Here is a 25,851-nt window from a genome sequence, read left to right as displayed (position 1 = left end):
AGGTTTTTTTTTGAAAATGAAACGCAGGATATTAAACAGATGATTTCAAAATTAGAAAACATCGAGCGAAAAATGAATCTTCGTAAAAAAAATTAATTAAAAGCGATTGAATATATCCATAAAAGAGAAAAGAATTGAACGATACTTTAATAAAATTGTAAAAAAAATTAAAATCGTGAAATAAAATAATAAAATTAGAATAGCAATAGTTAAGGAAATATACGGCTAAAGTGTGTCCGAAAAAGAATCATCCGATTTAAATCGTATGTATTTTGAAAAATATTGAATATTGGGACGACGGTGCACGGTATTTTTATTTTTTGTTTGAACCACTTACCATCAGCTATTCCGGTATCTCACCGCCTCTAGAGTTCGTAGGCCAAAGCCTTTACCTGCAGTCCTCAGACTCAGACTTTTCGTGTTGTGGCACTTACCACGCTACATGTTCCCCCTTCCGTTATAACTTATCCGAATCGACCTCTAATAGAGGGAAAAGTCGGTTTTCAAGCGTATCGAGACACGTCGTTCCCACAAAAGTGTTCTCTAAGAAAAAAATATTGACCGTACACCTTTTCCCCCGAAACCGCACAAAAAATATAACTTTGGAAGAGTCTCTCTCATGCTGTCCAAATTCACGCGGCATCTTTCCGTACCCCGTCATTCTAATATCGATCGTAGCGGTTCACCTTCCCGCTTAAATGAAAAGTAGCATCGTCATTAAACACTAAGCGCGTTACAAAATAGTCATCTTCTTCCTCCGCCTTATTAAGGACGAATTCACAAAATTCGGTGTTTTTGGTGTCACCTTCATAAAGAGATTGCGCTAACCGAATCCTGTACGGTTTCGTAAGCAAACGACACACAAAACAAACCGGATAGACTTTCTGAGAACGTTTACTTTTCTACCGGCACGGCGAGTTTATTTTCGGGGGCTGCTTGAGAAAGTCGGACGGATTCGTTCCATATATTGAAGTCGCCATTTTTTCTAACGTTGAAGCGAACGAAGTTCTGGAGCTACCCGGCGGCAACCTCGTGAAATTCGAGAGTTCCCGCTTTTTGTAACGGTACTTTGCTCGATCAAAACGGACTAAAAGCTAAATAGTTATGAAATTTCAAAATCGGATGATCTTTTAGAAACACGCATATTATTTAACAGAAACTGTACTTACGTAAGAAGATATTAGAGTTATAGAAGCATCTTATGTAAAGTTATGTTTGGAGTATGCGTAAGTACGGATGAAACACCGAGACTAAGAAAAAAAAAGAGGCTTAGGAGATTTCAAATGTGAAATTGAAGAAAAAGACAAATTAACAACGAATCTGAAATCTTTAGATCTGCTGTCTGATGAAATAAGATAACAAAATGCGTCTCAAACTTGACTTCCGTAACAGAAAGATTTAATGAATATCTCAGCTTTTCGTTTGGAAAGTACTGAATTCAAATTCCGGTCAGGATCGATTTTTTTTTCGTATAAAATTTCAATCGTTTATTTTCACGCTTATATAGCTAATTAATTTATCGACTAAAAAAATAATAAAATCTTGAAAGTAGAATCGAGAGTAGTATCGACGTGGTAAATTCACCAGAATAATAAGTACAAAACAAATAGCGCAATAATCTTCTTATCGACATAGGTAACAAATTTTTCAAAATTTCGGAGATATAGGAGACGGGTCTTTTAGTTTAATGAAATATAATAGAAAAAATAATCGGTCACGATTTATTTAATGTAGAAATGAATTTACAAATAATCTACATAGATAATCTATATTATTTAATCTATAGTATTTAATTTCCGATGAAATATAGCATCTTTCATCAGAAATTCCAGTACCTCTGTTTTGACGCGCTTCATTTCACACAGAAGAAATTTATAAATTGAAATCGCTAGAAATTAACTTGAAGTTTTCAATTAGTTATCATTTTTTATTTTAGCTAGTATTTAACGAAGAATTCGCTAATTAACTAAATTACATTAAAGCGGTTGTTTTTTAGTAAAAAATTACAGCATATATTTAGCATAACACCGATTATGTAAAATCAAAGAGTGCGCCTAAGAAGTTCTGTTCCTATCCCGATGTAATTAAGTATAAAGTTGTTTTCGTCTAGACGGTAAAATTATTTCAGACGGTGACAGGACAACAGACCTGTATTAAATCTACAAATATTTTGCACTGATAATGCATTATACAATTAATATCAAGAAAGGTTAAGGATGGAATAACTCTTATAATACCGGATAAATCAAAGAAAATAGAGGTAAAACTTTAATTAGAGCGACATATAAAATAAAATCGGATGCGGTGAGTCTATATTAGTTCTTAGAAATATTAAATATCTGCATCGATGATCGGTAGATTAAATAAAATTCAAAAAAATAAACAGCTAAAAGGCATTGAGCGCATATTACACAGCGATGAAAAAAACGAATTAAAAAATCATTGAAAACGGAATATTATTTTTTTCTGTAAAAGAGAATATTTTAATTAAATTAACGGGGAAAAAGATTTAACTAGATCTTATTAAGAACAACAGCAGAAAAATAATTAACTCCTTTCTTGTACTCCAAAGAACAAGTAAACTGTTCTATAGCCCGATTCGATAAAATACAGGTAATTTTGTTTTTTTTCTCTTTAGAATAAGTGACTACCGAATAGTGTGATGTTAAATAAAAATACAAGGATAAATTAGAATTGATCGTACAACGGTAAAGATGTTTGCTACTTACGAGCGCAAAATAAAGAGCACACGGGATACATTTGTTTCTTGAAAGTCTTTCATTTTGATGAAAAAGGAATGAAATAAATTTTAATCGATACATTTAGGTGATTTTTCTTACTCGTCAGATTATTTTTTTTACAGAAAATTCTGCGAAGAGGGTTAAAATTAACGATAACATTTTGAGGCAGATTATTAATAGGCGGTTAAGAAAAGCAAAAGAACTAAGGGGGTTTCCTACGTTCTATAATTTGGAGTAGGGACTACATTTCTATGGATGTTATAACAGAGAAATAAAGAATATCTGATGTCAGTAATGTGTGACCGTAATCGGTTTTAAGTAATTCCTTTATTATCGTAATAGCTATGACGACTTAACAATAAGTCATAAATCTGCGGTAGAGGGATGGCCGAGAAGGTTAATCTTAACACAAATTTTGAGTTAGGAGTTTACCTCCTTTATAACTAATTACCTAAAAGGAGGAGAAAATACACCTCGTATTGTTTGCTTTCATAAGACTATATTTACATTAAATATATTTCCTAGATAGGCTTGACGTTAAGATTAATTATAATTTTTACGTTCGAAGAACCAGACATGGACACTAACATCACAACGCAGTGATGTTTACTAACCCACCGAATCGGTCTAGTGGTGAACGCGTCTTCCTAAATCAGCCGATTTGGAAGTCGAGAGTTCCAGCGTTCAAGTCCTAGTAAAATCAGTTACTTTTATACGGATTTGAATACTAGATCGTGGATACCGGTGTTCTTTGGCGGTTGAATTTCAATTAACCACGCATCTCAGGAACGGTCGAATTGAGACTGTACAAATACCTCATTTACAGATACATATCTCTCTGAAGTAATGCCTGGACGGTAATTCCCGGAGGCTAAACAGGAAAAAGAAAGAAAAAGATGGGTTACCCGAAAATGTTCGGTATTTATAACGAATCCTACGATTAGCCGTAGGATATTGAAATTTTAGATTAGGGCTGTTGTAACATTAATTGTGGACCACACTTTTCGATTGCAATCGAAATTAAAATAATATTTTAATTTATGAAATGTTTGGATCTTAAAGGGAAGGCTCATCGATTCCAATCACACTTCATAACGTAATTCAATAATATATATATATGAAAAAAAATCAGAAGTTATTAGTGAAATAAAATTTTATGGAATTTTAAAAACGTGTATATCTAATAGATTTGGTGAAGTGTCTGATTATTTAATATTAATTGAAAATTATAATTTATAATCGTATTATTTTTGGATTTTCTACTTTAATTTCTGTTTAATTTTATCTACATTAAAGTTAATTACAGACTGACTGAAAAATAGACCCTCATAAGAACAACAACATATACACTGAGACATGCATGCCCGATCATTAATAAGGTGCAAAAAATTTGTATCTTTTAGTTCATTACTCTTCTGATATTGTCGCACAATATTCTTGCCAAGTCGGAGCTGATCGTCATTTCGTTTATTTGTTTTTTGTTGGCGATCGTTTAATCGCTCTTTGATTTCATATAATTCGTTATATTATACTATTTACGGGCGATGTACAGTATATAGATATTATGAAATAAAATTAATAGAAAAATGAAGAACGGCAAAGTTAAGATCGTCCAAGGTGAAACGATAATCGACAGAAAAATATCATTATCGGCCATAATGATGTACCGCAACGAAAACTAACAGAAAATTTTGAAGAAATGAAGCTTCAGTACATCGGTAACAAACACGCGGATGAAAAATCGCTCGATCAGGAGAGAGAGTTAATAGATACTAGGTCGATAAGGGGAAAAGCACAGATCAGGAATATTCTAACATCAGGGTATGGAGTAGGGAAAATTAATAATCTCAGTTAGTTTTTAAAATTTCAAAATACGATTTTGAGTTCTAAAAATTCAAAAAATAAACGATATATGGGATGTATCTTATTTAGAAAAAGGAGGGCTAAGAGAGTAGGATAATCGACTGTATGAATAATATGTAACTGATATTTTATGCGACTGGAATAGTATCAACAAAAATTAGAATAAGGAAAAACAAGTTTTTTTTGTCTTCAGTCATTTGACGGGTTTGATGCAGCTCTCCAAGATTCCCTATCTAGTCTAGTGCTAACAAAAAGTAATGGAAATATTTATGCTCATTTGAAATAATATCGATCGAGAAATAAATTGTGAAGATTTTATTATTTAATCTAGCGATACAAATAAGAATTGTAAATATGTTTCTTTAGATGTTAATGAAAATTTAATTAAACAGATATAACAGAGATGCAGTATTTTTTGTCAAGTGTGCCGCAAAAGGAAAAAATAAAAATTATTAGGTATGTGGTCAAGGTCGCAGACAGCAACGTCGCCAGCAGTTTTGTCGATTTCGTAATACCGGCTAGAATTTGTCAACAAATGTGAACTTACCAACGAATTACACACGCAAGACTATTATTAATAGTAATAATTGGTGGGGAAGACGATGTTACCAATCTATCGAACATTTCTGTTCGTGAGGCGAGTACATAAACATCGGTTGTGGAGTGTAAATCTTTTGTTATCGATAAATCATCGCGCTAAGCTCTTTACAAGATTTACGTTATATAAATATTTTATTTAATTCTTACTTACGGTTCGCGGCTGTTTCTGGATTGCCGGAATATAATAAAAAAAAGGTAAAATTAGATTTTATTATTTTTGTATTTGCGAATGTATTGTGTATTCGATGCAGACTGTAATATTTTCTGTTTAGTCTTCTGTTCTTGTAGCGTAAATGTTATTTACCGTATTGTTTTCCTTTATTATAGTTGACGCGTAAACTCTTCTTGCGATTCTGGTATATAATTATAAATTTAACAAACTTTAAATAGCGTTTATGCGATTTATTATGTTTTTCTTTTATCTTACGTAACCGCTACCCGATCAGACCATCAGGAAACGATAACGAAAAGACTTTAAGGAATAGGAACGTATCTCATCGACCCCAATAATAGTAAAATTTTATATAGAAATAACCCACTACTTTACGCAAGAAAGAGTTGCAGGAATCCAGATTTTTAGACGTTAGCGAATTAAATTTTTATAAGGCTCGTATTTATGTATTGTATTGTAATCAGCAGCTCCCGGGTATTTTTGGGTGAAGGAGGAGTTAGTATTTAGCATATGCAAGCGTATTCCTGGAATAGTAGTAATTCTAACAGATATTACGTTAAAGTCTAGGTTTTTTATTTTTATATAATTCTTGCACTAACTACATAGCAGTGACTGAGATGCGCAGAGCAGCATGGCGCATCACGTGTCCCCTCTGCACCAATAGCAACAGAGTAGGGAAGCGCAGCTGGCCTGGCAGCACACACACACACACACTTAACGAGAAAGATGGCGTCATCGAAGTAGCTATACGTCATTTATTATAAACATTTAAATGGCTATTAAAAATTAATATTAAAATTAAAAACCGTAAAATTCTACAATAAATCACAGAATCGTCCTAAAATTGATCAAATCACTTGAAAATGTTCACAGAAATATACTCCTAATACTAATGTCCTAATACTAATCGAGTAAATATTTAATTAATAAATATTTAATAAAAACAGAAAACTGAGGGACGCGAAAACACGTGGTTCTAATACGGCCCTCTTACCTAAAATATATCCTTCTTTACACGTGAAAAAGATATTGTTTTAAACGGTTAATTACTTAAGAGTTAAAAACTACATAAAGTTAATAAACGAACCCGTAATTTAACTGCTAATGTTAATCGGAAAAACAAATAAAATAAATTCGTGTGATGTAAAGATTATTAAATATATAATCAACTTTTTAATGTAACCCTTAACTGGGCCCGCAAAGGGTAATCTTACCCACGAGTGCGTGGGGTCGCTTTCTTTCATTAATTAAAATTTTATTGGGGGCTATAACTCTGGAACCGATGAAAACAAGTACCGCTTACGATATATCGTAGAAAACCTCTCGATCAGAGCTTATTACTTCAGTTAAGAAAAAGTTCAAAATCTAATTTTTTTTAAATTTTGGCTTTTTTTGGACGGTTTTGGTTCATCCGATTGTAATCAAAAGGGGAGGTGCACAACTAGATGTTTTACAACAGTTTTAAAACCAAAATTCCAACATTCTACGGCCAATCGTTTTTGAGCTACGCGAGGTAATTACGTACGCACATACATATGTACAGACGTCACGCAAAAACAAGTGAAAATAGATATTTCCGTTGAAATCTGAAAACCGAAATTATTCGCGATTACAATACTTCCTTTTACGTAAAAATAAAAGTTGTAAATTATAAGTAAAAAATAACTAAAACACTTTAAGGAATATATCTTATCGATCCTAATAACGGTAAAATTATATAAATAAATAACCCACAGTATGCGATAAAAGTCGCGGGCATCCAAAATTATATAATGAACTAAGTTTTGATTAGTCTCGACGCACAGAATTTTATATAAGTTTAAAAACATTAGAATTAGATAAAATTAATTTGTCACCTGTTAAAAAGAAAAAAAAAATATTACTAGTGAAATATCTATTAGAATTTTGTTATCGCTTGTAATTTTAGTAATCGTTAATTGTATAATGTAATGTAGAATATTTAAATAAAGATCACTCGCTACCAGAAGAACGTTTATTATTATTTTAAAAAAAATGTATTTTCAACGGAAAATGTTAACACACTTAAAAAGCGCGTAACATTTTTTAATAATAAATAATAGAATCCGTATTTATAATTTTTCAGATTTTTCTTTCAGCGGTAAATCTATTGGTTCTCTGATGTGTGTAATTTTCACGCGAATAAATAACAACAGACTTCGATTTTTCAAAAGGGGTGAAGGAAGGTAAAAAAAAAAAAAAATTGCCCCTGCCTCCGGTTAATTTACTAAAAAAACATAAATAAAAATAATAAATTTAACGAGATACGATGTACTGCCACCTCCAAGATTAAAAGAACCGAGCAAGGTTGAAACATAAAGTTCGATTGTTTTATAAATATTTCCGTTTGATATGCAGATTTCTTTAATTTCTAAGGCGCTATAAACATTTTATAAAAACTCGGAATTCGCAAGCAAAGAAATCTACTTTTTTGCACCGCTCAAATTTATTCGTTATTACGGGCAATTTTTCTTGAAATAGATAAAAACAAATTACGCCTTCCAAAAATTTACTAAGCATTTTTCAAAAAATAACATTTCAATGGATATAAAATTTATTTTATTACGCAAAAATAACAAAAAAACTTAAAATATGAATCCGATTTACCTATCTTAAAATAATAATCGCAATCTTGACGGGTAATTTACAAATAATATCTAATTTTTCATCTAAACTATTACTTACAACCAGCTCGAACAATATTTATCGTTAAAATTACGGCTTGTAAACATTACAATTACTTTCTATTTTAACTTTAACTTCATTGCAATTACGGCAGCTATCATATTAATTTTGTCCGTAATTCAAACCTAATTTTTTTTTCCGAATTTAGAAATAATTGCAAATAAAATTACTCTTTACTCGCAGACGATAATAAACCGATGAAAACGTTAGTAATATGACATGATGGTGGATAAATTGAGAAAATGAAGACGGAAATGATTATAATTTTATAAGGAATACGTTATCGTTCGTAATTTCAAAGAAAAATCTGTTGTTTAATTGAAATCCATCCAAATCGTTTTCGGTAAACCGACCGGGTGTTGCGTGCTGAACGGATTTTGATGTCGGTTTTGCTTGCATTGTTTTATAAAGGTGTGATATTTGTTTGATACGTTTACGACCGTCGCCTATCAGTTTTACGTACCTGTAGATTACAGAAATAAAAACTCCATTAACTCAAAGATGGACTACTTCTTTTAATTTACGGTTATTATCAAAACGATATACACCTTTCCTTTTCCTGATTGGAATGAGTTAATCGATCTATGGATGTATTATGGATTTATTCTACTGAATGTTTTTTAAATCCCGTTAAAAAACGTAATAAATCTTTTAAAATGTTTAAACTTTCTACATCCGTTTATTTAATATAACGGAATAATTAAGGAAACGTTAATTATGTTTTAAGCACGATCTGAAGCAGAGTTCCAAAAATTTTAAGAAACAACGTTAACTGAATAAATTATCGTAAAATACGGTAAAAAATAAGAAATTATGTATTACTCGTATTTTAAAAGTTATTATGCATATAATTTCTTAAAAATGTTGTTGCCTTTCTAGTATTATTATGGGGATTAAAAATTCCACAGTAGTTATAAATGTACATTTTTAACGTGGATAACCTATATATATATATATATGTCTGATACGAGATAGTAATAGCGTATATAAGTAATTTAAGTGTTTATTGTGGCGATTTTGAAACCGGGATAAAGTTGTACATATTTATTATGCAGCATTGTATGCTTTTTATATTTAACAAATGTAAAAAAAATATTGTGTTCTTGTGAAATAGTTTTCTCATTTTCGAGGTTTATTTATTAAATCGCTTGCTAATTTACGTAACTTATATTGGATTTTACTATAAGTTTCATTAATTTTTTATACTGTATTCACTTCTCTGTACAGCGTTTAAAAACAGCTGTCAAAAATGGGAAAATAGAATACGGGTAGAGTTGAAATTTAATAAAAATAAAATGTTGATACCAGTATTTTTAATAATATTCATTTTTTCTCTCTTTCCGTAGGGGGAGGAAAAATCTCTGCCAGCCGCCGTCAGGCCAGCACTGATGGCAGTGCGGGGTTCTTCCCCGCTAAAAATCCTGCCCCCCTATCCTGCCGGGCCCGGATCTAAGCCATATGATATGTACAGTCCCTGCATGATCACACAGGCACTCTACTATCCGAATCCGTATGACCGGAAGGCGTCCCCAGGGGGCGATCGAGGAGCGACGACTCCCGAAAACATCTATGTCCAGACAGGAGCCGGGTAAATTCGTAGCCTGTGTTCCCGTGCTTTCGCTCTACCCAGTTCCTGACGTCGCTTAATAATATTCATTGTATGTACTGTTTAGATACGGTGTAAACAGTTAAACAAATATGTAACGTTAGAATTATAAGTAAATATGAAAAATTAAGTAATTTCAGCGATTAACATTTCTCGACTGATAACGCAAAAGTCTATTTCGTCGAAATAAAGTTCAAATATAATTTAGGCAGACCAACAGGTCCATTCGCCAACCGCGCGAGAAACCGAAAAAAGGATATTTTTATCCCTTTATAGGGGATTGAATAATACCGGAAAATATGTTCGCTGGGAAACATTTCTGCCCTTTGAATAAAATTTTGAGATACAGGACCCTTAAGGTCCATATCTCCTTGCCTGCTACACCTATCGTGACAAATTAATCGCCGTCACGTACAAAAAATCATCGTGCCGATTTCATCCAAATCGGTCCATCCGATCGAGAGATACCCGGTTTCTGGAATTCTTCATCGCTGAAATCATGTCGTTTGGTTAGAAACAGACACGAACGGTAGCGGTTCGTAGCTAAATTTAACGAGGTTGATTTTCTTAGCCTTTTCAAGGCCGCGGTTAAAGTTTTCTGTAAAATAAAAGAACCGAAAACAAGAATGAATCGATAGCACAAAGCAGGATAATAATCTAATTCTACACTTTATTAGATTCAAGAATACGGCCCACCGTTTCTAAGCATATTACGCTTAAAAGGCCTATTCGGTTTAATCGAATAAATAATAAAATGTCAGCAGATAATATTTTTTTAGTAATATTAGGCGATAAAATGTCCGCTTAAAAACACTATACTCCAACGGCGGTTAATTTCAATTTCTATGTACGCAGAAACAAATACGTTATTAGTTTTTACTAATTACCTTCTCTTTAGCCCTTCTGATTTGGCGATCAAAGAGTCCTTCAGCAGTCTTCTGATCGCTACTGAAAAGACAAATAAACACTTTCGTATTCCTTCCGCAGATGATCGAATTAGAGAAGCGAACGAAAAAGGAAGTTTCCGTAAACACGTGGCGTAAAAAAAACTATCTTCCGCCGGCACGCCAGGGTGGGCTCTGCGGGAGCGACAGTGCTTTCTCTTCCTGGCAGTTTCCTATGTGCTCATGCGCACAACAGCTAAACACAACGCCGCTGGAACTGTGAAGCGCACAATTCCGTACAAAGATTTTCGTATCTTTTTCATAAAACGGGGGTTTGGCTACTGACATTAAGCTTAAGGATTATTATATATTGTACAAGTATAAAGAAAGAATTAAAGAAAAAAGGACTCGTTATATTAAATGTTATCGATAATATTAAGCGAAAACAGGTGGTGCTGGAGTCCACAGTGCCTATACGCGAGCCGCCGCTGGTCATAAAACACAAAGATTTTCAAAAATCCAGACACGCAAAAAATTTGAGCCGTATTATTAAGTTTTTATATTTAAAAAAAAAGTATAAGGATATTATATTCATTATTTATGAATATTTTCTTAAAAAATAAATCGTAATAGACGTAAGATTTAAATCGTAATGCGTTTCTGAAATACGATAATCAGAAGTACAAGGATTTTTTTGTCTTGAAATATCAATTCCCGGCCGTTTAACTTTAATATGACGAGATAGATTACTAGTCGTCGCACCGGCATAGGGTACTGATCTACGGCAAAGATTACACAAGGCTTTTCCAGGGCGAAGTCCAGATGCCACTTCTTTTTCTGCAGCTAACGTTTATAACTTTAGAAACAAATTATTCTTTTATAAAAATACTTATAAAATATCTACTTATGTACGATTTAAAAAATAGAATACCGATAAATCATTTAGAAAAAATCGGCTTCTGAATATATAAACTGAAAAAAAAATTAAAAAAATAGTTTAGTTTCAGTACGTCGATGAAAAATTTTGTTTCCATGTTAAACTATAAAGCCTTTTTTTCTTAATATTAGTATTTCATTAAAAATAATACTTCATTTTTCGGATCAAGTTACGAGAATATATCCGATAAATAGATATATAAACACATAAAAACAAGTTGTAATATTAAACGTATTTCCATCTGTCCTTAAATAAGAAAAATAAATTTGTTGAAATTTTTTCTCTCAGGATGAAAGCTTTTTAATACACAAACAAACAAAAAATCTTAATCTTTTACTAAATATATTGTAATGTAAATCGAAACTAATAATTTTTATTTTCCATAGCTGTACGTAGAACAATCCAAAAATTCAGTTTAAATATCTCTTTTAACCGTTATCTTTTATTTATTTAACTTATAGCCGTTTTAAATCGAATAAATAGCAAGCTCGTTTTCATTTTCACAAGGGTTGTTATTTAATTGATACGACGTAAAGTAGCAGCAAACGAAAAATCTATCATAATAGAATGAAGTTAACATTAAAACTATTCTAATGAGATATTTATTAAGGGGCTGATTGAGGTCGCTGAAGGAAAAATATTTAACGATTATAATCGACTACGTATAATATAATCTTTTCTTTTTCTTCTTTACAATCTTTTATAATCTTTGCTGATGGTATAATTAACGGTAACTCCGGTAAAGATTCCTTGGTACTAATTATAATATCGTTACGTGTAACAAATTTCAAACTTAATTGACCCACCGGGTTGGTCTAGTGGTGAACGCGTCTTCCCAAATCAGCTGATTTGGAAGTCGAGAGTTCCAGCGTTCAAGTCCTAGTAAAGCCAGCTATTTTTACACGGATTTGAATACTAGATCGTGGATACCGGTGTTCTTTGGTGGTTGGGTTTCAATTAACCACACATATCAGGAACGGTCGAACTGAGAATGTACATGACTACACTTCATTTACACTCATACATATCATCCTCTGAAGAATTATCTAAACGATAGTTACCGGAGGCTAAACAGGAAAAAGAAAACTTTTATTCAAACTTAATTAAACGGTCAGTAAGCGAAGTGATATTCGGGGCGATAGAATGATAAAGATGTATACTCGTGGAAAAATTTGCTAAATTTGTATATCTTAACTGCAACAACATTTGTGTTAATAAACCGGGAATCTTTGGCAGAAATTAAAATTTGAACCGAACAATCTCGAGCGATTTTCCTAAGGATGAAAACACTTATGCGGTCATTATCTCGAACCGTTACCGTCGAATGCGAACTTCTTGGTTTTCAGTGCTGTTATGTCACAGAGACATGGACGGTCAAAACGCTTAAATATTGAACAATTTTAAATGTAGGTCGGCAAACGATTATGATATGATAATTGCAAAATTTTACATCTCATATTACACGACAAAATCTTTGATAAATATGGTCTTGATGAAGAATTTTTATCACTTAAAAATTCGAGAAAATGTTCGTCTTGTTGAGAGGTTTTATTCTAGAGGCGGTATCGATGACAGCCATTGTATGATTTTTAATTATCATAAGAAAAAAGTAATTTAAAAGAAATAATGTGTATAAATGCACTCCATTTAGAATTACGTTTAAAACGATATGTTTAATGATGGATAAACGTAATAAAATATTTTTTTATAGTAAGAAATGTTTTAATAAATAAAAAAATTGTTCAATAGACAATTATAAATATGATAAATAATAATAATGTATCGGTCAAACGCTGATATAGGACTACTTTGCAAAGAGTAATTTTAGAAATAATTATTTTTTCGTTTAATTTTTTTTTTTTAGTGTCTGTACGCATCAAGTAAAAGATTTCTCAATCGGTGACTAATTCGGTGATTGTGTGAGATGTGAAGGGAAGGAAAAAACCCAGGTGGCTTCCTTTGCTGTGATTGGCTACCGTAGGGCAGTACTATATCACGTGATGGTTCTATTCAAATACAACCGTAACGGTCAATATTGCTATACAAGACAATGTTAGTAATCCTATTTCTTATATACACATTCGGTATAATTAAATTGATTTAAGATTAGTTGATTATTTTATATCGACTACATTTTATAAAAATAATAATTAATCTCCTTTAATCTAATAAATATTTAAAAAATGGAATATTTGAGTAGACACTAATTTAGTAAATACAATGACATGTCGATAAAAATATGTAAATCGGATGACGTGTTACGTGTAGATTAGGTTAGGCTAATTGTATTGCGTAATATACCATGACTTCCCGACAAGTACAATGTTGCCGGATTTCATTTTTCAATTTAATGAAAAATTATTCAGTCTAAAATTTAGTTCACAGACTGTTTCATTCACAATCATTTTTTTTTTTTTACATTATACGTTGTCTAATATTAAATTATTTTTTCTTATTTTAATTGTGATTGCGATACGTTTCGGTTTCCAGATTTAAATGGAAATATACATTTTGACCATCCCTGAATCCATTTTGACTAGTTTCGGCGTGACGTAAAAATATAAAATATTTTGATCTTTAAAGGGAAGACACCTCGGTTTGAATCGGACTTCATCTCCTTTTATTATTTTTTTTTCAACTATTTTTTTAAAATTTAAATATACTGATTTAATAATTATTAACCAGTGATTCTAAAAAAAATTACAATACATAATAATTCAATGATAATAAAAAAAAATGAAAAAAATATTAGCGAAATAAAATTCTACATACTTTTTAAAATGTGTAAATTTAATTTAATAGGTATTACATACGTGTATATGTAATAGATGTTCGTGAAACATCTGATTATTTAATATTAATTGAAAATTATAATTTAAAATCGTATTATTTTTGGATTTTCTAGTTTACTTACGTAACAAACATCTGTAAATAAGGAATATTTGAGTAGACACTAATTTAGTAAATACAATGATAGGTAGTTAAGTTATCGTTTGTGAACCAACGGAATAAAGACGGTTTTCGAGTGTTACATCGCACTCATTAATCTCAAAGGGGAGGGTTAATAAAATCTTTTGTGTATGTATTGTGTGGGTTTACGTGAAATTTTATTTAAGGTACCTTGAAGTGCATTTACATCATACTGAAGTACGTTCCTCTCTAAGTTAGTTTAAGTAAGTTTAATCTTTACACGAAAGGATTTTTAGTTAAAAAGATTGTTTAATTTACTCTTTTATTTGAATAATACAAACAAAGAATAAAACCACTGCAAATTATCGTTTCAAAAATTGTATTAATATTAAAAAAGTAAATAAAACTAATTATTTAATCAGTAATAAGTAATAAAAAGATTTACATTGGATGGGTTACAAGTGAATTAGGTTAGGTTAAACTGTTGGCTCGAGGCTTTAATTATTTTTTATAAACATTACCCCAGACACAGATGAAATTACTCAAATAATGGGGTTCTATGTTATCTAATAGTAACCCTAAAAAAGTAAATAAAATTTACGCGTCATAATGTTTCAAACAAATACATAAAATTAAACGAAGTAATAATAATAATATTTTAATTATTTATATAATTTAAAAATATATATTTACCCGTCGATTTCCGTGGTGGAGTGGTAGCATCTCGGTTTTTTATCCGGAGATCCCGGGTTCGAATTCCCGTCAGGCATGGCATTTTTTATACGCTACTAAATTCCATTTCCATATTCCTATACATAAGCTTCTCTATAAATCGTCGTAGTAAATTAATTCATGAAATAAAAAAATAAGTAATTTAAATAAATAAAAATAAAAAAGAAAGAAATTTTATCTGTGATAGTAATGCATAAATCTTAAAAAAATCCGTTTTATAATGTTATTTTATAAAAAGGTAGTCAGTCGGTAAATATATCTCGAGTAACCGACCCAGAGTTAAACACATGATGTAAAAACAGATGTATGTAGACAGCTTCGGGCTTGAACGAATGTACGCGGAAATTAACGAACGCCGGTTTGAAGAATTTAACCTTCCTAAACGCTTGTTGGTCTGTCAAAACATTACTGTACGTTTTATTAAATCTTGCTTTCGTTTGAAACATTATAAATTGGTATTATTATATTTATTATAATGTGAAATATTATTCAGGTATTCAGGAATATGTTTAAGAGTAGTATTACTATTAATTTGTGATGAAAACTAATAATTAAAACCAAACTTGTATGTAAGGTAAGTACAAAATCAATTGGGTTTTGACAAAAGTTCAATGCAGCAAATTACCTAGTTTTTATATATATATATATTTGTGTGTGTGTGTGTGTGTGTGTTTTATATATAAATAACCTTTATTTATCCACATGTTGATTACAATTAGTAATACTAGATGAAATGTTTCTTACAAATAAATATTAGTACATAAAATAACTTTTTCTATACTGTCATCCACATTTCATTTTAGTTATATTTGTAAATCTTGTAAAATATTTTAGTGTAACTGTTCATTTTAAAAAAATCTTGTACTAAGCTTTTAATATTTTCTTAACTTACACTTTAAGTATAAATATAGTCTATGTAACGTACATTTCCTATTATAATGTAATTCTTAAATATATTCTAATGTATAATTTACTCTTTTCTCTTAAAGTGTACATTAATATATGTTCAACGAGTAAATAATAAGCAACCCTCCATGACCCAATGATACGTATGATATGTAAATGAGGTGACTTAGGCTGACAATTCCCGAGACCTGTGGTTAATTGAATTTCAACCGTAAAGTATTCTGGCATATACTGTCTAGTACTCAATTTCATATAAAAGTAGCTAACTTTTACTAGGCTTTGAATCTCATAACCTTTGACTTTGAGAATCAGCTAGTAAACAACTGATTTGTGGTGAGTTATCAGCTCTGTGGGCTATCCAATATGAGTTTTTATACAGTAATTTAAAAAAGAAGTTTACACAAATTATATACTTGTAAGTACACAGTATTCAAAATAATTTGTTTACAAATTCTCTTAACAGATTTTTAATCACGTGTAAAATATTCTAATGTGCATATACTTTGGATTTAAATTTCTTTCATTCTAACAAATCGTTTAAATGGAGAAAATTATCATATTTTTTTTTTAAACTCTCCAATTAAGAGGAAATATGTGGTTTCACCACGATGGAGCCCCAGCACATTTCAGTCAGTCGGTATCAGATTTCAATAATACTTGTTATATATATATATAATATATATACACATACACACACACATATAAAAACATGATGTAAGTCATTCATAATGAACGCCCATTAAAAACTACTGAAGATCGTGACGGGAAACACAAGTAAACCAAACAGTTTGTTTGGTTATATATATATATATATATGTGTGTGTGTGTGTGTGTGTGTGTGTGTGTGTGTGCGCGTGTGTTATGTTACCATTCGTTCCTGATGCGTTCATACTGTTATATGTTTTATAAGTCCGATTCTTTGAGAGAATAAACACGTATAAAATTCACTGGAGCGAATATTTGTCAGATAAATGTATTTCTCTTATTTCATATATATATATATTACATACACACAAACACGCACTCATACTCACAGTGCAAAAAAAATAATCCTTGTTCCATGAAATTAAAAGGAAATTTTAAATAATAATGCTCTTTAAACATTAATAACCAATTTTTTTATTTGGGCTGAACATAAACCACAAGATAAAATTAATCTTGTTTTAATGAATGAGTATAAAAATTGTAATAAATTTACAATTTAATACCATTAAATGATTAAAAAAAAAAAAAAATTAATTTATGATTGATGTAAAAATATTATTAATTTTTAACTACGTAGAATCTGATGTTGACAACACATGATTTTTTGTACGCCTATTAAATTACACTTACACTTTTTTTTAAATGTAAATACGTAAAATTTTATCTGATTAGTAATTGTAGATATGTTTTCTTTTTTTTTGTTTGTTATTGAATTATTATTCATCGTATTTTTTTTTATAATGAAAGGTTAATAATTATTAATAAATCAATATATTTAAATTAAAAAAAAATTTTTAAATGTAGATGAAAAAGGGGATTTGAACGGATATGCTTTCCCCTTTCAAATATTTCATTAATTAAAATTTTATTTGGCTATAACTGCAACAAATGAAAATAAATACCATTTACGATATATCGTTGAAATCCTTTCAATGTGGGCTTATTACTGCAGTTAGAAACTAGATTTTGGTCTTTTTTGGACACTTTTGGTACAGTGGATTGCAATCAAAAGGGGAGGTGCACAACGAGATGTTATAACAGTCCTAAACACAAAATTTTAACGTCCTACGGCTAATCTTTTTTGACTTATGCCAAATACTTAAGTACATACATACGTACGTACAGACGTCACGCCGAAAGTAGTCAAATTGGATTCACGGATGGTAAAAATGGATATTTCAGTTGAAATCTGAATATCGAAATTTTTCGCGATCACAATACTTTCTTACTTCGTACAAGGAAGTAAAAATGAACTAAAATTAAAACGTGTATTAAGAAACTATTTTTTTATGCATTTTGAATTATTTATTTATTAACAAAATGGATCACTTTTTACGTTTTTTTTTATTTTTTAAGATAAATTCTCTCTAATGATCATCTTATAAGTTTTTTCGGAAATTGTTATTGTTGTATCTGGCCGGGATTAGAACTCGGTACTCTGAACGAAAGGCCGAGACGCTACCGCTCAGCTACGGAAATAGAGTAATAATTAATTTTATTTTTCACTTTTAAGTCGGTTCAGCTATAATTACGTTTTGATTGTTTTGTTATACATTTACCATAACTAGGCGGGAATTCAACCCACGACTTGTGTAACAGGGGGAGAAGTTATTTTCCCGTTGTTGCATTTTTCATTCGTTTTACTTATTTAATTTTAAATATTTAGTGATATGCGATATCAAATTTCTATTCGCGCGCGTGCGATTGTTTTAACGTGCACTTTTGTATTAATAAAAAGTCACATGATTTGAGGTTTGTCCGAAATGGAACATTAAATAAACGGTAACTATCAGTTCTATTTTATTTATCGTAAATACAGGGTGATTTAGGAGGAAAGGGAAATAATTTGGGAACCGATTCTAGATCTTGAAATAAAGGAAAAAGTTCACCTACAAACATGTCCGAAAACGCTTGTTTGTAAAGTTACGGCTAGCGAAGATTTCGCTCGGATTTCAGTTCCCCTGTGAAATAAGTCATACTGAAATTTTTAAGGCGTTGTTATATAAGGGGTAAAATTGATTGTTTCTTATAATTTTTGTTTGTTATGTTGTGTTTTGTTTCGTAAATATGTCGACACCGACCCCACCCGCCTAGGTGGGGTCGGTGTTGACATATTTACGAAACAAACAAACAAATATACAAATAAACTTTTTTATTCTATATATATATATATATATATATATATATATAAATGGCTTGTTCGTATGTGTGTCCGCTAAAGACCAAAAAACTAATGGACCGATTTACGCGCGGGAAAAGGGGAAAATGAAAAACGGGGAAAAGGTGGAAAGAGAAGAGGGGAAAATGGGAAAGGCTAAAAAGGAAACTGGGTGAGCGATGAGGGAGAAGAGCGAAAGGGAGAAGTTGGAAAGGGAAAAGGGGAAGGAGAATAAGTGAAAGGTAAAATTTGTGAAGTTCAGATTTTTTTTTTTATCAAATTTTCAATTGTGTTCATTTAAACTCTCTCTCTTTCTCTCTCTCTCTCTCTCTCTCTCTCTCTATATATATATATATATATATATATATAGCAATAGCGAAGCATTGCCGGGTCTGCTGGTATTCTAATAAAAATTAAAAAGCAAAAATTGTAATTATGGAGTAACAGATTTCATTTGCGCGCCGCGTGTGTGTGCGTGCGAAATCTTGCAATGATAAATAAATGTAATAAAATAAATTTCTTATAGTAACAAAAAAAAAAAATAGTCAATGATCAATGATAAAATAATTTATAAAATTGTTTAGTTTATACGCCGACAGAGGACTTTTGCTAAGACGAATATTAGAGGTAATTCTTTTTTTATTTAATTTTTTTGGGATGACGTAACAAGTAAAGACAACTGACAACTATCACTGTGACAATGCGTCGATGGTGAGACTGTTAAGGGGGGGGGGGATGAACAAAACACAGGTGGCTTCCTTCGCTCTGATTGGCTACCGTCGGACAGTAATGATCACGCGATACAATTTAAATACAACTGTTAACTTGAGTATATGGTGTATATGTGTGTGTATTGCTGTCCAGCAATATATTAATAATCTCTATTTCTTATATAGACGATCGATATAATTAAATTAAATCAAGATTTGTCGATTATTTTTTATTTACTACATTTTATTTAAAATAATAATTAATCTCCCGTAATATTTATAATTTTTTTTAAAAATTAAAAAAAAAAGATTCTAATATTACATAATAACACATAAAATTTTTCCAGTTTTATTTACCGCCGCACATTTATGCCTAATCATATCTCGAATAAGTATAACAGTAAAAAAAAATAATACAATTTAAGTACAATTGTTATTTAATTTCAAAATAATAAAAAGTGTATAAAACATAATTTTATAAGATGCCAAAAAAATTATATGCACAAGGCCCCATAAAATTGTGGAGACGATCATTAATTTTGAAACTTTAATACATTTTTAGTAAAATGCATAAAAATTTTACGACTTCCAAATTACTTTCCTATAATCTTTATTTTTCGAAGGAACTGCCCGAGGATGTAAATTCAGAAAAAATGGAACAGTCGAGGAATCGATTACTATTTAATTTAACGGGTTGGTTAATTAGCTTTATTTGTTACGATTTAATAACTAGTAGATGAGTAAAAGATGATGAAAAATGTGAATCTTTACCTAGCGAAAATATAAAACGGAATAATAATATTTCCTGAATGAAGCTGAGGAAACTCGCACGACGGAAAGAGTAGTAGCGTCAATGGAAAGTTCTGGTAAAAGTAATAAAGTGAAATGCTAGCGCATTACATAACGAATACCTTTGTTATAAATACACACTTGCTTAAATTTGAATCTTGGTTCAACAAACGATATTTTTTTCGGTATTTAAAAAACTATTTTTCTCTTAGATTTGTCATCGCTTTTAAGTCGCAAAATGTTTGAGATATGGAGGTCCGAATAATCGACGTTTTAATAAACATTTATTTCAGATTATATTTAATTAGAATCAAAATTATTTTCCGAATTTTTTGCAAGAAAATCTCTCTAATAATTCAAGTACTTGAAACAAGCAATAATTTATGTAAATTTTACGGATAAATAAAATATGTGAGGTCGGATGTATAAAATCAGTCATTATTTTACTAACTCCTTAGATCGATCGGTTAATTTACCAACCGATCGATCTAAGGAAGGTCGTTAATCTTTTTTTTAAAATAGTTTTCCTCTAAAAGAACGATCGACTAAACATTTTCAACAATTTTGTGATGTTTTTTCAATTTATCTTAAAAAATATTAATTAAACCACGGGAAATGTTAAATATAAAAATTTGTAATGAACTATTTGTCGTATATATGTCGTTGTACTGTTTACGAATAATTTCTGCTTAAAATATTATGTAGGCATAATTATTAAGATATATGATTATACCGAGTCCTTACCGGGTGTCGAATTCATATTATAAAATATTGGTTGCCTTCTACAAACCCACGACCGATGTTTTTTTCCTTTCTTACTTATATTATTAAATATATATGTTAAATAAAAACTACGCCGATAAATTTCTATAGATATTTTTACAAATTTATTAAAGCAAAAACATATGCGTGCTCAAACTTAATATATCTAATATAACACTCACGAAATACCCATTCCTTATATCAGTTTAGTTAAATACGATATAGAATGTATTTTACTCCGTTGTTAACTAATGGCCAAATAACCTAACATATAACTTGTGTTTAGTTTTTCGATATTGTTTAATCGCTATTTAGAACTATAAATTATTAAGAGATAAATGCAACAAATTTATTTATTTATTATTATTAAATTTATTAATTTATTTTGTAAAAATAGACGAGAGTGAATTGGTTTCTAACATTTTTAATCTAATAAATAATTTGAATAATATATACACAGAATAAAACCACTGCCAATTATTGTTTCAAAAATTGTAATAATATTAAAAAAAATACAACTCACCTTAATCAGTAATAAGAAATATCTCAGTGAAAAGGTGTAAATTGGATGACGTGGGTTAGGTTAGGTAACAGCGGTCACTCTAGGCACTAATTGTACTGCGTATTCAGTCATCTCTCTACCGATAATTCCCGCCAAAAACTAACTACAAGACAAAACATCTCGATGAATTTCTTTAGTTACACAACACATAATGCTTCTCATCGTCTCCCCACTCCGGAATGACGTCATCGATAGACTATTTTAAACGACAAAATTTATAATTTTGAAAAATTATTACATCTAAAATTCGGTTCGCAAACTGTTTCTTTCACGTCGTCTAATATTTAATTGTTTTTCAAATTTACTATCGATCTTGACCGATTTATAATTAGATAAATTATTAAAGAGAATAAATTTTCCCTTAAACTGTAAATGGACATACATTGTATTACTACAACAGCCAACCGTACACAAAGGGGTTATAACGAGATTTTTACTTATTATTTAATTACATATAATAATTTTTTTATATATATGAAATCAAGCTCAAGATATAGTACATGTAAATACGGACCCGCACGCGCGCGCACATACAATTTTGTTATTAAGTGTTACTATATTTTTTAAATATCAAATCAGGAATTAATAAAAAAAAATATTAAGTTTGTAGCGCGTACATACACCCGTAGATATATTTATTAATTCACTTTATTATACATGTAAATCCTAATTTTATTTTATTTAGATATTTAAAAATATATTTCGTCGTTTTAATTAATACTTGGCTCTCAATGAATAAAACAATTTAATCCAAAAATGTTTGACTTTATTTAATTGTTTTATAAGATAACACTCAATCCTGCTATTTCGTAAGAGATTTATAAAAGCACTAGACTCTGTCAAGGTCTAGACTCTGTCTGTAGTCGGTGGAGTGAGGAATGTTTACAAAACAACGAACGCCAGCAAAGAACAGTTTTTTTTCTTCATCTCACGCATTATTAAAACAAATATTCTTTATCTATTTTAAATAATTTATTAATTTTAACTAGCAGACCCGGCAATTTCTTCACTACGCTAGATTTCAGTATATATATATATCTATATATATATCCTTTCTCACTTTAACTTTTCCCTTCCCAATTTTAATTATACCACGTTCCATTTTCCTTTTCCTTGTTTTTCTTTCCATTATCTCTCTCCCTCTTCCTATTTCCCCTTTCCCGTTTTCCCCTTCTTCCCTATTTTGATTGTATTACTTTTCCGATTTTTCCCTGTATCGTAGCATCTTTATCTTTTCACCTTGTACTGTTACTCCGAATCTAAATTGTTCTTTAACATCATTAACTGCTAGTTCCATGTAAAGATTAAAAAGTAACGGCGATAGGGAACATCCTTGTTGGACTCCCTTTCTTATTACGGCTTCTTTCTTATGTTCTTCAATTGTTACTTTTGCTGTTTGGTTCCTGTACATGTTAGCAATTGTTCTTCTATCTCTGTATTTGAACCCTATTTTTTTTAAAATGCTGAACATTTTATTCCAGTCTACGTTATCGAATGCCAAGTATGTCGATTTGTTTTTTTTAAATCTTCCTTCTACTATTAATCTGAGCCCTAAAATCGCTTCCCTTGTCCCTATACTTTTCTTGAAACCAAATCGGTCTTCTCCTAACACTTCTTTCCACTCTCCTCTCAATTCTTCTGTGTAGAATTCTAGTTAAGATTTTTTTTAATTAAAGCGAACCAAATCGAACTGTCAGTTACAAATCCTTTTGTTTTTTTTTGTGAAAAAATTATTAATTATATATTTAAAAAATACATTTTTAAATATATTATATCGATAATAGTTTAAAAGTATTTTAATATAAAAACTATTAACTCGAACATTAAAACTAATTAATGCAGATTAATAAGGAAATAATAGTAAAAAAAAAAATATCTAACAGTATAAAATAAAAATGTGACAACGTTTTATTATCACGTGACAACGTGATATCGTTCTGAAACAACGATATAGTGGGAAAAAATTAAAATTGTCGTAACTTTGTAGTAGTTGTGATTTTATAGAGAGAATGGATAACGTAACTGTTGAAGTGTATTCCCTCGTTCGCGGCCACAATCGTCAAAACAACTTGGCAACAGTGTCAAAATATGTGTTACATCGATGAAAAATTATTCCGCTTTATATTATTAGCTGCTTCCAATGTATAAAGCTATGTAGTGAAATTAACAAAACTGACAGTAATATTTTCTTTCTGATAACTCATTAATCTAATATAATTTGACAACGTTAATATAATTAATGTTGTCAAATCTTACAGTAAATAATATTTATTTACCGTTATTTTTAATATTAAGTAAATAATATTCCTTTCTTTGCGATCTGTAGTGGCGTTTTTAAAACAGTATCAAATTTCGTTTATATGATTATTTGTAATCAGCGTATTCAGTATATTATTTAAATACATATAATAATCGGTTAATATACGTAATCAAGCTCAATATATAGTACATGTAAATACGGACCCTACGCGCGCGCACATACAATTTTGTTATTAAGTGTTACTATATTTTTTAAATATCAAATTAGGAATTAAAAAAAAAAATAGTATTAATCTTTTTAAGATGTAACATGCATGACCTCCATGCTGTTAGAGAGGTAATTTTACCTGCTAGACTAAAAGTTCCAGATTCGATAGTCGGTTAGGATCTAGGAAATTTATAATAGTCATCTTCTCAAAAAGAAAAATAACAGAACCGCATCTTTTATGATGCAGATTATAGAGACCACGAACGGTATGCAAGGAGGTAATGAATGATTAGTATTATTTCTAAATTTCAAAGTTATAACATCTAGCCGACCTCCATATTTCACGGTTCGGACCGTCTACAATATCCAAATCGAATGAATGTGTAAGCGCGTATATACACCCGTAGATTTATTTATTAATTCACTTTATTATACATGAAAAACCTAATTTTATTTTATTTAGTACTTTTAAAATACATTTCGTCGTTTTTAACTAATTTTTGGCTGTCAATGAATGAAACAATTTAATCCACAAATTATATTGAAAGTTATTTAAGCGACATGTAATTAAATTTTATTTTAAAATTTAACAATCGTATTAGTTAAAATGGAATATTTGAGTAGACAATGATTTATTAAATACAGTGATACGTAGTTTGTTTATTTTGTATAAATAAGGAAAGGAAAAAAGACGATTTTCGAGTTTAATATCGCACTCAATAGTCTCTAAGGGGAGGTTAATAAAATCTTGTGTGTGTGTGTGTGTGTGTGTGTGTGTGTGTGTGTGTGTGTGTGTGTGTGTTTTAAACGATGGCAGATTGTCATATGTACGTAATCTTTTTACTACAGAATAAATGAAATATAAATAGGTTTTGTTCGTTGAAAAATTTAACGTTTTATTTTTGAAATAAATCTTAAAGAAGTTTCAGAACCGTCTAATTTATCTCCCGATTCATCGAGGATATTTACTAATGATATGATACTATATATATTTTTAAATACGATTATAAAGAGTTCCTAGACTGTAAAATAATTAAAAGTTAATTAATTCCGATCACATTTTATAAATTTACATTCTACATGATCTCAAATTGAAGAAAAACTTTTCCTGAGGATGGTCGAATGGCTGAAAGTACTAGAAAAGACAAAGCGGACGAATCGTTGGTAAAGTTGAATTTCATTTTTTCTTTTTTTGTAAAATTTTCTTTTAAGTTTTCGTCGGTTTTGTTGTTCATAGAGTCGATATGTTTAAAATTTTATTTGTTTTCTTTTGACATTATTTACATCGATCTTCTTATAATTAAATTCTCTACAATTTACGTTTAAAAAACGTACGATTTATCGCCAATTTAACAACGTTATTGTACGTCAAACGTAGAAAAATATGTTTTTTGACCCTATTTTTGGCGTTTTACACGGGATATATTAGAAACTAAGAGAGATACAGTTCTGGGACCTATTTTTTTCGATTTCCCAGCTCAAAAACCGTAAGAAGCAATTGAATTTGCCCCCTTAATTGACCTTCCCAGAATTTCAGAAAGCCTTAATTTACCCGCAGGAACTGAAACTCGGGTGAAATCTTTCATCCTGTACAACTCTCTAACGAAGCGTTTTCGGACCTATATTTATATGAACTTTTTTCTT

At 30.3% G+C, this 25,851-nt stretch overlaps 1 protein-coding gene across 2 annotated transcripts in view; it reads left to right on the top strand.

Annotated features, from left to right (window-relative positions):
• Positions 1 to 5,142: 5,142 nt before the first annotated feature.
• LOC142323387 (uncharacterized) overlaps positions 5,143 to 25,851 on the top strand; it is a 208,246-nt gene continuing 187,537 nt past the window's right edge. For both annotated transcript variants that reach the window (XM_075362947.1, XM_075362948.1), the window contains exon 1: positions 5,143 to 5,399. The gene's annotated coding sequence lies outside the window, so the exon portion shown is untranslated. The remainder of the gene's footprint in view (positions 5,400 to 25,851) is intronic.

The sequence above is a fragment of the Lycorma delicatula genome, chromosome 4 (assembly GCF_047948215.1).
Source record: "Lycorma delicatula isolate Av1 chromosome 4, ASM4794821v1, whole genome shotgun sequence".
Classification (NCBI taxonomy): domain Eukaryota; kingdom Metazoa; phylum Arthropoda; class Insecta; order Hemiptera; family Fulgoridae; genus Lycorma; species Lycorma delicatula.
The sequence above is the reverse complement of the archived record's forward strand: the minus strand, read 5'-3'. Positions and strand labels throughout refer to the sequence as shown.